A 14,532-nucleotide genomic window follows, 5' to 3' on the forward strand; every position below is an offset into this window, starting at 1 on the left:
GTCCTTCAAGATGCCTTCCCACCAGAAAGAATAATTCTCCTCTCATGGGGATTTCCATTCTTTTGAAGACAAAATGTGGCCTAGTTCAGGCTATAATTCTTGCAGAATCCTCTTAGAGCTTTGAAAATTGTCTCCCACACAAGCTCAAAGCAATGAAAGTTGCACTGTTAGGTACAATCCTTCAAGGCTTCTGCTTCCATGTGACATGCGTGAGTGTCATTCGGCCAACTTGATCACAGGCTACACGCCAAGGAGAGAATCAAAGCTATCAGCACAGGGGACTGTAACTTACAAATGGAATATTCAGGCTTTTAAGGACTTATTAAATCTTAAAGGAAGAAACGGACTCTGAAGATTAAATACTGAAAATTTTGAGTTACAACACGTGGCGAGTGAGACATACATATCTGGTCCCAGCAGAAGATTTTGAAAATCCTGACTGATAATATTTGCTGAAGAGAGAAAGAAAGCATTTGAAAGACCACAACGTTATTGTTAGAATGCAAACATAGAGAAATGTGTTTCAAAAGTTCTGAATCTTGCTTTCCTAAGATGCATGTGCATAAACAGATGCCCAATTTGCACATGCATTTACTGTGATTGCTTGTACAAATAGCTCATTATGTATCCATCTCCAGACAGTCATTTGCATCCACAGTCTCATAATTTTTCACATAAACTAAACACGCACTCCACTCTAAATAATGAGGTTTGTTTCCCAAATGGCTTAGAAAGAAGTGTATACACTGAGTGTGAAAGGCAGAAAGCTATCTCAGTGCTTGTCATGGGTTAAAGGACTAAGAACTACCGTTGGGAAATTGATACTTTTCGGTGAACATGCATGACTGCATGAAGGCTACAGCTACATCTAATGCAAAAGCCTCATCCGGGGAGATTCAGAAGCAATCCCATTTTTCTCAGCACTAGGGATGAACTCACCCTGCTGTCCCCCCTGGAGGAACAATGGTAGTTAAAGCGGACAAGTCAGAATTGGACACCCGGGTTCTGTTCTTATTGGGTCTCTCCTCTGAACAGAGAAAGGCTGGGTTCTGGAGCCAGGTGCAGGAACATGCAGCCTTCAGAGTCAGTTTGTGCCCGAACCTCCAGCCTTCCCATTTGAATAAGCTGCCGGCTTTACTGCTGAAGTCTCTCTCCCTTTGCTTCTGCCGGGAGCTTTTCTTCTCTCCTGCCTGTCTTCCCAATCCAGCCTGTGGTATCCTGCCACCTTGGACAGTGCTCTCTCTGCCCTATCCCTCCTCCTGGCTATCTGCTCCAAAGACTTCTCTCACAGCGGCCAGCAGCAGTTTCGGGTGGGTTTCCCCACCCCCAGGGGTCCCAGAAGCAGCGGAACACCTTCTTTGACATTTCCCACAAAATGTTGACTCTGTAGGTTCCAGAAAATGCAGAATAAAGCGAAGGAATTATTGTAAGTGTAATTTAGCAGAAGCAACTTTTGCCAACTGTGCCCAAATTGGCTAATTAAACCAAAGCGCATTTGGCAAAATTTGATTTTGCTAAATTCCACTTACAATAATTCTGAGTTTGTACTTGGGACTTGGAGACTTGCTGCTTTTTGCTGTTGCTGTTTATTGTTCTTTTTCTTTATTTTTGCAGCGTAGACATACCCTTCGTCTCTCTGGGCTTCAGCTCCCCTTCTGTACTATGGGTACAACTGCACTGCCTGGCTTCACAGGGGGCTGTGAGGGTCAATACATTAAGGATGGTGAGGTACTCAGATACATGGGCCCCATTACCACAGTAAGTACCTAATATTGTCCCATGCGCCCCTGGGTTGGAATGTGTTAGCCATGCTGTGCTGAGAAGAGGAGGGTGGAGTGGGGGGTCAGTATTTTTCAGTTCTGCTAGGCAACTTTCTGTAGCATATTGGAACAATTTGAGTATTTTCCCTGCCCTGCCCAAGCACATCTTCATTGACTTGGCCTTGGTAGAGCACTTGAACTAGCCTTCCTGGAGCAGGAAGGGAGTGGCATTTTAGCATCCAGAGGTCACCATAGGGTCTCAGCATACCCTCGTTGCATGGCCAGAAATAATACAATAACAGTATCTTGTGTGTGTATTTGGGGTAGGTGGGGGAGGCTTTGGCTCACTCTCCAATTCTACTTACACCCACCAAGGTTTACACAGATAGGAAGGGAGGTGCAGCATCAGGCAGTGTGATCTAGTGGCTGGGATGCTGCACTGGCTCTCAGGAGACCTGGGTTTCTATTCCCCACTCTGTCAGTGGCCTACTGGGTGGCGTTGGGCTATCACCACTATCTTTGTGCCTCAGTTTCCCCATCTGTAAAACTGGGCTATTGGCACCGGTCTGTTTCGTTATGTGCTTTGAGATCTATGGAGTAGAAGTGCTAGAAAAGAGGAAGGTGGTATTACTGCAGTGTACATCAGACTGTTCATGGCTGCCACATTGAAATAATGCTTGTCTTTTTATAGTATAATTGTCTATAGTATAATTGTATATTTTAATTTGTTTAAAATAAGCACTAATAATTAAAAATATAGCCCAGTATATAAATAAATAACTAAAAATAGAGTTCAGTATATAAATGTTTTTCTTGAAGGAAATACTCAGCCTAGTAGATACTGCAGCAAATTCAAGAACGCTACAATCTTTAAATAATTTTCACATGTGTACATGGTTCCTGTTTATTAACAGAAAAATACTAGCTGTTTCGATCAACACATGTTTGATTCAGAGTTATGCATTCCTGTTGTCACTGAGGTACCCTGAGATCGTTAGACATACAAGTAGCGACATTTCAAGAATTTTTAAATATAATTGGTGAGATGTTTGCAAATTGGAGCTGCAGCGGTAGTAAAAAGAGGTGACTATGCCCTTTGGGTTTGTTCCTTTCCCTTAGAGGTACAAGGGAACGTGACACAACTCCTCACACCTGCTGCAGCAATTCAGTAGTGCAAGGTTGCACTGGAATGACTGTGCTCACGGTCAAGGCTTTGCTTGGCTTCCAAGAACTGCTTGGCATTTGAAACATTTTGTCTGAAGTAAGGGGTAACAGTTAGGTCAGTCGGAAGGAAGGTCTTGTGGGCAAGGACTCGGGAGTGATGGGTCAATTCCCAGCTCTGCCATGTAGGTCTCAGGGGACTTTGTAGCTCAGTTTCCTCTGTCTGAAACGAGCGAGGAGGATAAATTCATTGGTTGTGATCACTATAAAATAGCACAAGAGTTCCCACTACTGGCTCTTATTCACAAACTGCGCATATGCCATAGTTTTTCCTTTTAGGCAGAGATATTCTATGCTTGGTCTCTGCCTGAAGAATAAACTTTTGAGAGAGTCTGAGGGAAAAATGTCAGCTATATTTGAACTGAGGGGAAAAGTACATTTTTTTCACTTTAAAAGTAATAAGAAGCAGACCCACTTTTTCCGGAGGACAAAAGACAATTTTGTTCTCACAATTCAAACTGGTGGTGCAGAAAGGGCTTTTGCTGAGACATGCACTTCGCCAACTTTCAAAAAAGGTTTCAAAATAACTAAATTGTGGTGATCCTGTATCTGCACCGCGATGGCACCTGGGTGCTAGACTCTGCACAATGATCCCTTTCGATGCAGGGCTGAGCCAGCAGAATCAAAAGTTCTGTTGCGTGGTTAGTTCAGCGCTTTCTGGGCTTATCGTGTAGCTGTCCTGAGGAGGTGACTAAGGAAGAAAATCTTCTTGTCCTCTCAGCATAGGAGTTGCAGAGCTGTTTAGGGCTGTTCACTGCTGCTCACTTCACGTTGTGTCTTGAAGGGAGACTGTCCACTCAGAAGAAATAAACATATAAAACCCAAATCCAGCTCTGACACTCAAATTCATAGATTTTTTTTTTCATGGTATCATTATAGCACAACTCCTGTCATCTGCTGCCCTCCCCAGAATAGCTGTCTGCTTACCTAGGGTCACTGTGCTTACAGCATAAAAGGACCATCTGCAGTTTAGAAAACAAATTACCCCTGATAGTACAGGGATATTAAAGCATCTTCTCAAAAAGCAAATAACCTTACCTATGACACAAATAAAACCATAGATTATCAAAACGGAATTCTATGACTTGCATTTCGCTGTAATATGAGTGACTGTGTCATCTCTGTGGGGTTTGTTTTTGCATTTTTAGACAAGGAAATGGACTAGTCTGTTTCACTCTTGCATACAATGAAATTTACACTAGGGTCCTTGTGTATAAGAATAATGTGACAATGTTTGGATTGCGAATGCAGCAGTGGAATTTCTATCTGTGTGGGGTAGGAAGAGAAGGGAAGAGAATCATGGAAGTGTAGGACTGAAAGGGACCTCAATAGGTCATCTAGTCCAGTCCCCTGCACTCATGGCAGGACTAAGTAATAACTACAGCATTCCTGACAGGTGTTTGTCTAAACTGTGCATAAAAACTTCCAATGATGGAGATTCCACAACCTACCTTGGTAATTTGTTCAAGTGCTTAACTACCCTGACAGTTAGGAAGTTTTTCCTAATGTCCAACCTAAACCTCCCTTGCTGCAATTTAAGCCCATTGCTTCTATCCTCAGAGGTTAAGGAGAACAATTTTCTCCCTCCTCCTTGTAACAACTTATTATGTACTTGAAAACTGCTATCATGTCTCCTCTCAGTCTTCTCTTCTCCAGACTAAACAAACCCAGTTTTTTCAATCTTCCCTCATAGGTCATGTTTTCTAGACCTTTAATCATTTTTGTTGCTCTTCGCTGGACTTTCTCCAATTATTCCACATCTTTCCTGAAATGTGGCACCCAGAACGGGACACAATACTCCAGATGAGGCCTAATCAGCGTGGAGTAGAGCAAAATAATTACTTCTTGTGTCTTGCTTACAACACTCATGCTAATACATTCCAGAATGATGTTTGCTTTCTTTGCAACAGTGTCACACTGTTGACTCATATTTAGCTTGTGGTCCACTATGACCCACAGATCCCTTTCCGCAGTACTCCTTCCTAGGCAGTGATCTCCCATTTTGTATGTGTGCAGCTGATTGTTCCTTCCTAAATCAAGTACTTTGCACTTGTCCGTATTGAATTTCAACCTATTTACTTCAGACAATTTCTACAGTTTGTCCAGGTCATTCTGAATTTTAATCCTATCCTCCACAGCCCAGCTTGGTATCATCCCCAAGCTTTATAAGTGTACTCTTTATGCCATTATCTAAATCATTGATGAAGATATTGAACAGAATTGGACCCAGAACTGATCTCGGCAGGACCCCACTCGATATGCCCTTCCAGCTTGACGGTGAACCACTGATAACTACTTTCTGGAAACGGATTTCCAACCAGGTATGCACCCACCTTATAGTAGCTCCATCTAGGATATATTTTCCTAGCTTGTTTATGACAAGTACCAAAAACTTTACTAAAGTCAATATATACCACATCTACCACTTCCCCCCTAGCCACAAGGCTTGTTACCCTGTCAAAGAAAGCATTAGGTTAGTTTAACATGATTTGTTCTTGGATAAATCCATGCCGACTGTTACTTATCACCTTATTATCTTCTAGGTGTCTGCAAATTGATGGTTTATTTACTCTATTATCTTTCTGGGTACTGAAGTTAAGCTGACTGGTCTATAATTCCCAGGTTGTCCTTATTCCCTTTAAATTTGAGGCTAAATGTAACCTGATATTCTCCCTTTTTATTAAGTGGAGCATGAGATTCATGAATGTAAAGGTGAATCAACAGAATAATGTACAAAGAGTTGTGGATTCTCCATCACTGACCATTTTTAAATCAAGGTTGGAAGTTTTTCTAAAAGGTCTGCTCTGGGAATTATTTTGGGGAAGTTCTCTGGCCTGCATAATCCAGGAGTTCAGCCTAGATGAGCCCAATGCCTTCCTGGCCTTGGAATCTATGAATCTTTGAACAAGCTATGAAAAGCTGTGTGGGACAAGGGGAGAGTTCACTTAAATGTTTTCTTGTTAGTTTGATAAATGCCAAATGGCTTCTTTTCGAGAACTAGTATGGAACATCTCTTCTGAAAATTAGAATTCTGCCATTAAGCAAACTTCTGGATGAATGCCATTTCTACTGTTTTGGTTACATTATTTGTATCTCTCTTGGAGACAGAAAATGCAAAGCAAACAGTTAATCTTTTATTGAATGCTAAGAAGCTTTTGCAGGTTATATTATCAAAACAAAGTGCTCGTGTGACACAAACCAGCATGAAAATACTGTTTCATTACGAGCATTGGATTTTCACTTACTAATATCTGCATCTTCTGTCAGAAATCTAGGCCACTTTGAAAAAAGTGTAGTTCTGTAGGTCATCTACACAGAAACTTCACACACAGAAAGAAGACTAAAAATCTCTGCTATTACAATAGGTCCCTGTGTGTTGAGTATTTGTGTACATATGTGAGAAGTCTGTAGGTGAAAATTGCAGTTATTGAGTTATGAATCATACTCTGTTTAGAGAAAACTTTTTAAGAGTCTGTAAGGGGTTGACAAATATTTGATCCATTACAAGCATATTACACAAATGACTGTTACAGATGGGTGCTACTATAATATGCAGATTTAATACTTTCATATGATCACTGGTGTAAACTTTCAGATGTGATTAGTGACTGAGGTGCCTCCACTTTTGAATGCTCTTCTTGAGACAATTTACAGAGTCCTGTTTTCAAGAAGTGGATGCTCAGCACTGTGAAATCAAGCCCCCCTTAAAGGTGTCAAATCACTCTGGAAAATCTTGGCCCCTGCCTCAGTTTTCTCCGTTTAAGAGCTTGTCTCAACATGAAAATTAATCCAGAATAAGAATGTGAATTTAAAGTGGATTAACTATTCCTGATTAGTTCCACCTGTGGACACCTTTATTCTAGAAAAAAGAAAAGGAGTACTTGTGGCACCTTAGAGACTAACAAATTTATTAGAGCATAAGCTTTCGTGAGCTACAGCTCACTTCATCGGATGCATCCGTAGCTCACGAAAGCTTATGCTCTAATAAATTTGTTAGTCTCTAAGGTGCCACAAGTACTCCTTTTCTTTTTGCGAATACAGACTAACACGGCTGCTACTCTGAAACCTTTATTCTAGATTAAGACTGTCTTATTCTGAACTGGTCCTGTAGTGGTGATGCAGTCGTCCCTCCCCTTCTGGGTTGGAGGGAGGCCACACTGTCTCTCTATGTCCTCAGGATCACTGCCGAGGCGCGGGGCACTAGCAGTCCAGGTGTTAGTGTCCTGACTGCCCTAACAGGCGAAACCCCAGACAAAAAAGGCAGTATTTCTGTTCTGTAGTTCAGAAAAAAACAGATGATGTAGTAATATCTCGTAACACACTTTCCATTCTACTAATATGTCAGGAGGATGTTAAATAGCAACTTCTAAAGTTAGAAAATTTTAAATCAGCAGGTCCAGTTAACTTGCATCCAAGAGTTTTAAAAGAGCTAGCTGAGGAGCTCCCTGGACTGTTAATGTTGATTTTCCATAAGTCTTGGAGTACGGAAGAAGTTTCAGAAGACATTAAGAAATGTTGTGCCAATATTTAAGAAGGGTACATGGGATGACTCCGGTAATTATAGTCCTGTCAACCTTTCATCAATTGCAGGCAAGATAATGGAGTGGCTGATACAGCACTTGATTAATAAAGAATTAAAGGAGGATAATGTAATTAATGCAAATCAAAATAGATTTATGGAAAATAGATCCTGTCAAACTAATCTCATATCTCTTTTTGATGAGATAATAAATTTGTTTAATAAAGGTAATGGTGGTAATGTAATATACTTAAAATTCTGTAAGTAATTTGACTTGGTACTGTATGACATTTTAATTAAAAACTAGAAAGATATAAAATTACCATAGCATGTATTAAATAGATTAAAAATTGGCTACTGACAGGTCTCAAAATATAATTGTAAATAGGGAATCATCATTCAACAACTGTGTTTCTAGTGGGGTCCCACAGGGACTGGTTCTTGGCCCTACGCTATTTAACATTTTTAACAATGACCTTGAAGAAAACATAAAATCATCACTGATAAGGTTTCTGGATGAACAAAAATTGGGGGAGTGGTAAATAATGAAGAGGACAGTCACTGATGCAGAACTATCTGGATCGCTTTAGCCATATTAAAACAAATATTGTTTTAATATGGCTAAATGTAAATGTATATATCTAAGAACAAAGAACGTACGCCCTGCTTTGTTCCTAGATGGGGGAACGCTGTCCTGGAAGCAGATGTGGGGGTCGTGGTGGACAATGAGTTGAGCATGAGCTCCCAGTGCAATGCTGTGGCCAAAAGGGCTAATGTGATGTCTGGGTACAGAAACAAGGGAATCTGAAGCAGGAGTAGGGAACTTATTTTACCTCTGTATTTGGTACTGTGAAACGGCTGCTGGAATGCTGTGTCTAGGTCTGTTGTCCACAATTCAGAAAGGATGTTGAGAAATTGGAGAAGGTTCAGAGAAGAGTGACAAGAATGATTAAAAGATTAGAAAACAGTGATAGACTTAAAGAGCTCAGTCTATTTAATTTAACAAAGAGAAGGTTAAAAGGTGACTTGATTACCATGTATAAATAATGAAATGGGAAACACACATTTAATAATGGGCCCTTCAGTCTATCAGAGAAAGGCAGAACACAATCCTATGGCTGGAAGTTGAAGCTAGACAAAATCAGACTAGAAATTAGGGAGAGTAATTTACTATTAGAACAATTTACCAAGGGTGGTGGCGGATTCTCTAGCAAATTTTAAATCAAGATTGAATGTTTTTCTAAAAGATCCACTCTTGGAATTATTTTGGGGACATTCTCTGGCCTGTATTATACAGGAGGTCAGACTAGATGATTGAAATGGTCTCTTCTGGCCTTGGAATCTATGAATATGAACTATGACCGCTACATTCGGACCTGGTTTGTGAGCTACAATGGTTTTTTTTCTTTGTGTCTTTAAAAACAAAGGTTTGAAAACTGCACAGTCTATGTAATACTCTAGAAGTCACAAAGCATAGATGATCCATCTCTATATGGAAAACCGCTGCTGAGATTGTGTGCTGTTCCTGAGCACAAACCATATAGATTGACCAAGCTGTCTACCATTAAGTTTAGCTGGTTTAGACATCATGGTAATTACTGCAGAAGAGAGACATTCTTCACCACTACAACTATGGCATGGGTCTCTACAAACACTGTTTGCTGCAGTCCATCCTGCTTGGGGCACAGATTCAGTTATTGGTGCTCTGACCTTCTCCTGGATCCTCTGATCTGTCGTGGGTCATCTGTACACCAAGCCTTGGTGACCTGTGGGAATGGTGCATAATGAGAAGACACTGAGGAGTCACCCTGGGCGTGGGTGAGATTAACACATTGTAAGATTGTATTAGGCCATCAGTAGAGGAGGCTGCCAGCTGCATCAAATAATTCAACCCTTTCAAATGGGTCCTCCACTTCCATATGAGAATATTTTGAACCCTGCCCTCAGAATGAAGGGGATAAAGGTCTGAATCTGGGTATTATCTTCACTTCCTCAGTTGCCAGTTCGAGCCCAGAAACAGTACCCTGGGTCAGGCCTACCTACAGGGTGCGTGTGGATCCTGCAGGCCCATTGTGATGGCTCTGGTCCAGAGAGTACCTCCCAAATCCAATTGTCCATATGGATTTTGATGTGGCCAAGGTGAGTTCAATGCCAGACAGGATTTGGGGGTGGGGAGATCCGTTCAGATGGGGCATCTATAGTACATCCATGGCTGGTACTCTGCAGCTATTCATGTTTTGTTTAAGCTATTATCGCAGAAGTTCCATAAATGTAGGTATTGCATCGTTAGCAGAAGGACCTGCAGTACTCAGCTTATTTTTAATCAGTGTTCATTTACTGTAACTATCCTGCTAAATCTAGATTAAATAAGCATTATAGCTAAACGTGTATGTAAGTGAACTTGAAATCTTTACCTGCAAAAATGGCTCTGTCAAATCTTCGTACTCGTAGTTTTAAAATAAATTAGGCTGGGGGCTCGTGGGGGGAGATGCACTTGCTGTTTTACTGTATCTCAGTGCTGTCTCTGTTATCATCTGCATAGAGAATGGCATGCTCTGAAGGTTTTTCATGTTGCCAGAAAAATTTTACAATTCAAACTCACTTGTGAATTGGTGTTTTTCAAATAAAAATAGGCTAGAAGAGTGCACATCTTCCTTATACAAGGTTCTTTCATGTCTTAATCATTCGACAGATAAAACATGAGCCTGACTCCCGGGTACCATTGTTTATGCTCAGTTCAATATATTATTCAAAAGAACCGTAAATGAGAAAGGCAAATTATTTCCTTTTTAAGTTAAAATTTAGAAAATCTTTGGCAAAGTGAAAAGAAGTAAAAAAAAAAAAAAAAATCTCTGATCTCATGGGATGACCTGGGGGCACGTTGCAGAAGGAAGATAGATCCAAGCAGATTTAATTTCTCCCAGCCAATCAGTGTAGGTGACAGGGTCTCCATCTGTGGAGATTCTACCACGGTTTAATTAAATAGGCAGGAGTTCTCCTTTCTGTTTTGAAAAGTAAATAGTGGGAATCCTGTGGCCACATTTTGACTAAAGTCAAATTCAACAATTTAGAAATAAATCCCTCACTTAAGAAGATCATTGACTAACTTGAGCTTAGGCTGTATTTTTCACATTTGCTTCAATCTATAAAATAAGGACTAAATACCAAAGTAGGGAATTCATAGGGAATTTCCACATACCGATCTATGGGACTGAGATTTCTAACATGAGAAAAGCGTGCAGAATTGGACTTGCTTTCATTTGTAGGGTAGTTTCATGTTTGCAACAGGGTTTTTGTGAAGATCTTCATGAATCCCAAGTTTCACAGATTTGTAGTAAAATTACTTCTATGACAACTCATCTAGAAACTGTTTTTTGTTATATTTTATTCTTCTTGTCATGTCCTAAGCGCCATACAACTGGAATCAGAAATAATATCAAGTAACTTGTGTGCCCACCTGTACACTGTGACTAGCAAATATTCAAAGTGAAGCATGCAGAGTCTGACTCTGTTATGATCTCTAATCATTGTCTAGTTCTGGTGTCAACAATTCAGGAATGATGTTGATAAATTGGTGAGGGCTCAGAGAGAATGGGGAAGGAACACAAGCCAGAATAGGGGAAGAACAGGTTAAAGAATATTTAGGTAAGTTAGATATATTTAAGTTGACAAGGCCTGATGAAATTCATCACAGGGTACTTAAGGAACTAGCTGAAGCAATCTTGGAACTGTTAGCAATTATCTTTGAGAATTCATGGAGGGCAGGCGAGGTCCTATTGGACTGGAGAAGGGCAAATATAGTACCTATCCTTAAAGGGGGAAGAAAGAGGACCCAGGGAATTATAGAACAGGCAGGCAATCTTTGATACCTGGAAACATACTGGAACAAACTATTAAACAATCAGTTTGTAAGCCCTTCAGGGGTAGCAAGGTTATAAGGAATAGCCAACATGGATTTGTCAAAAACAAATCATGCCAAACTAACCTAGTTTCCTTCTTTGACAGTGTTACTGGCCTACTGACTAGGAGAAAGCTGAAGATGTGATATATCTTGGGTTTAGTAAGTGTTCTGACACAGTCCCACATGACAGTCTCATAAATAAACAAGGGAAATTTGGTCTAGAGGAAATTACTATAAGGTGGGATAAAACTGGGGATGGGTCACTTGATGATTACCTATTTTGTTCATTCCCTCTGGCACACTTGGCATTGGCCACTGTTGGAAGACAGGATGCTGGGCAAGATGGACCTTTGGTCTGACCCAATCTGGCTGTTCTTATGTTCTTAAAGACCATACTCTGAGGACTGTTATCAATGATTCATTTCCCAATGTGGAGGATGTTATCTAGTGGGGTCTTGCAGGGGCCTGTCCTAAGTCAAATGCTACTCAATATTTTCATTAATGACTTGAATAATAGAGAGGATGTTTATAAAATTTGCCGATGGCACCAACCTGAGAAGTCCAAGTCTAACGTCAGTACCGGGCAAATTAGTTGAAACAATAATAAGGAATAAAAGTGTCAGACACATAGAAGAACATAAATTGTTGGGCAAAAGTCAACATGGTTTCTGTAAAGGGATATCGTGTCTTACTAATCTACTAGAGTTCTTTGAAGGGGTCAACAAACATGTGGACAAGGGGGATCCAGTGGACATAGTGTACTTAGATTTCCAGAAAGCCTTTGACAAGGTCCCTCACCAAAGGCTCTTATGTAAATTAAGTTGTCATGGGATAAGAGGGAAGATCCTTTCATGGATTGAGAACTGGTTAAAAGCCAGGGAACAAAGGGTAGGAATAAATGATAAATTTTCAGAATGGAGAGAGGTAACTAGTGGTGTTCCCCAAGGGTCAGTCCTAGGACCAATCCTATTAAACTTATTCATAAATGATCTGGAGAAAGGGGTAAACAGCGAGGTGGCAAAGTTTGCAGATGATACTAAACTGCTCAAGATAGTTAAGACCAAAGCAGACTGTGAAGAACTTCAAAAAGATAAACTAAGTGATGAGGCAACAAAATGGCAAATGAAATTTAATGTGGAATAATGTAGAGTAATGCACATTGGAAAAAATAACCCCAACTATACATACAATATGATGGGGGCTAATTTAGCTACAACTAATCAGGAGAAAGATCTTGGAGTCATCGTGGATAGTTCTCTGAAGACGTCCACAAGTGTGCAGTGGCAGTCAAAAAAGCAAACGGGATGTTGGGAATCATTAAAAAAGGGACAGAGAATAAGATGGAGAATATTTTATTTCCCTTATATAAATCCATGGTATGCCCACATCTTGAATAATGCGTACAGATGTGGTCTCATCTCAAAAAAGATATACTGGCATTAGAAAATGTTCAGAAAAGAGCAACTAAAATGATTAGAGGTTTGGAACGGGTCCCATAAGAGGAGAGATTAAAGAGGCTAGGACTTTTCAGCTTGAAAAAGAAGAGATTAAGTGGGGAGATGAGAGAGGTATATAAAATCATGAGTGGTGTGGAGAAAATGAATAAGGAAAAGTTATTTACTTGTTCCCATAATATAAGAACTAGGGGACACAAAATGAAATTAATGGGCAAGAGGTTTAAAACAAATAAAAAGAAGTTCCTCTTCACACAGCACACAGTCAACCTGTGGAACTCTTTGCCTGAGGAGGTTGTGAAGGCTAAGACTATAACAGGGTTTAAAAGAGAACTTGATAAATTCATAGAGGTTAAGTCCATTAATGGCTATTAGCCAGGATGGGTAAGGAATGGTGTCCCTAGCCTCTGTTTGTCAGAGGGTGGAGATGGATGGCAGGAGAGAGATCACTGATCATTACCTGTTAGGTTCACTCCCTCTGGGGCACCTGGCATTGGCCACTGTCGGTAGACAGGATACTGGGTGGATGGACCTTTGGTCTGACCCTGTATGGCCGTTCTTATAAGAAGGGTGCAAGCATTTGGAGGGCAGGATTAGAATTGAAAACAACCTTGACAAATTGAAGAATTGGTCTGAAACAAATAAGGTGAAACTAAATAAAGACAAGTGGAAAGGACTGCCTTCAGAAGGAAAAAAATAAATGCACAACTAGAAAATGGGGAATAATTGGCTAGGTGATAGTACTGCAGAAAAGGATCTGGTGATTATAGTGGATCACAAATTGAGAGAGTCAGCAGCGAGATGAAGTAACAAAGAGACTATTATTGTTCTGGGGTGTATTAACAGGAGTGTTGTCTGTAAGACATGGAACATAATTGTCCCGGCTGGCATGGGTGAGGCTCAGCAGGAGCGCTGTGTCCAGTTCTGGGTGCCCACTTGAAGGAAGATGTGGAGAAACTGGAGAGTCCAGAGGAGAGCAAAAAAATGATAAAAGGTTCAGACAACCTGACTGTTGAGGAAAGGTTAAAAAAATTAGGCATGTTTAGTCCTGAGTAAAGAGGACTGAGTGGACACCTGATAACAGTCTTTAGTGATTTTAAGGGCTGTTAGGAAGAGGACGGTGATCAACTCTTCTCCATGTCCACAGAAGGTAGGAGAAGCAGTAATGGGCTCAATGTGCAGCAAGGTAAATGTAAGTTAGATATTAGGAAAAAACTATCTAACTATAAAGAGAATTCAGCTCTGAAATAGGTTTCCAAGGGAGGCTGTGGAATCCGTGTCATTGGAGGTTTTTAAGAAAAGGTTGGACAAACATCTGTCAGAGGTGGTCTAGGTTTACTTGGTTCTTTCTTGGTGCAGGGCGCTGGACTAGATGACCTCTCGTGTTCCTGTCCAGACCTACATTTCTATGATTCCATAAGAACCATAAGAATGATTAAAGGATTGGAAAACATGCCTTACAGAGAGAACCTTTTCTTTGTTAAGCTAAGAGGTGACTTGATCAGTCTGTAGGTATCTGCCTGGGGAACAGAAATTTGATAATGGAGCATTCTTCAGTCTAGCAGACTAAGGATATGTCTATATTGGCAAGTTTCTGTGCCACAAGTTATACCACTGGAATTCAACCGATGTTGTGTGTCCACACTGTGCTCCTTGTGACAGTGGAACACCTCCACA

Source organism: Dermochelys coriacea, chromosome 6 (genome assembly GCF_009764565.3).
Source record: "Dermochelys coriacea isolate rDerCor1 chromosome 6, rDerCor1.pri.v4, whole genome shotgun sequence".
Lineage (NCBI taxonomy): Eukaryota > Metazoa > Chordata > Testudines > Dermochelyidae > Dermochelys > Dermochelys coriacea.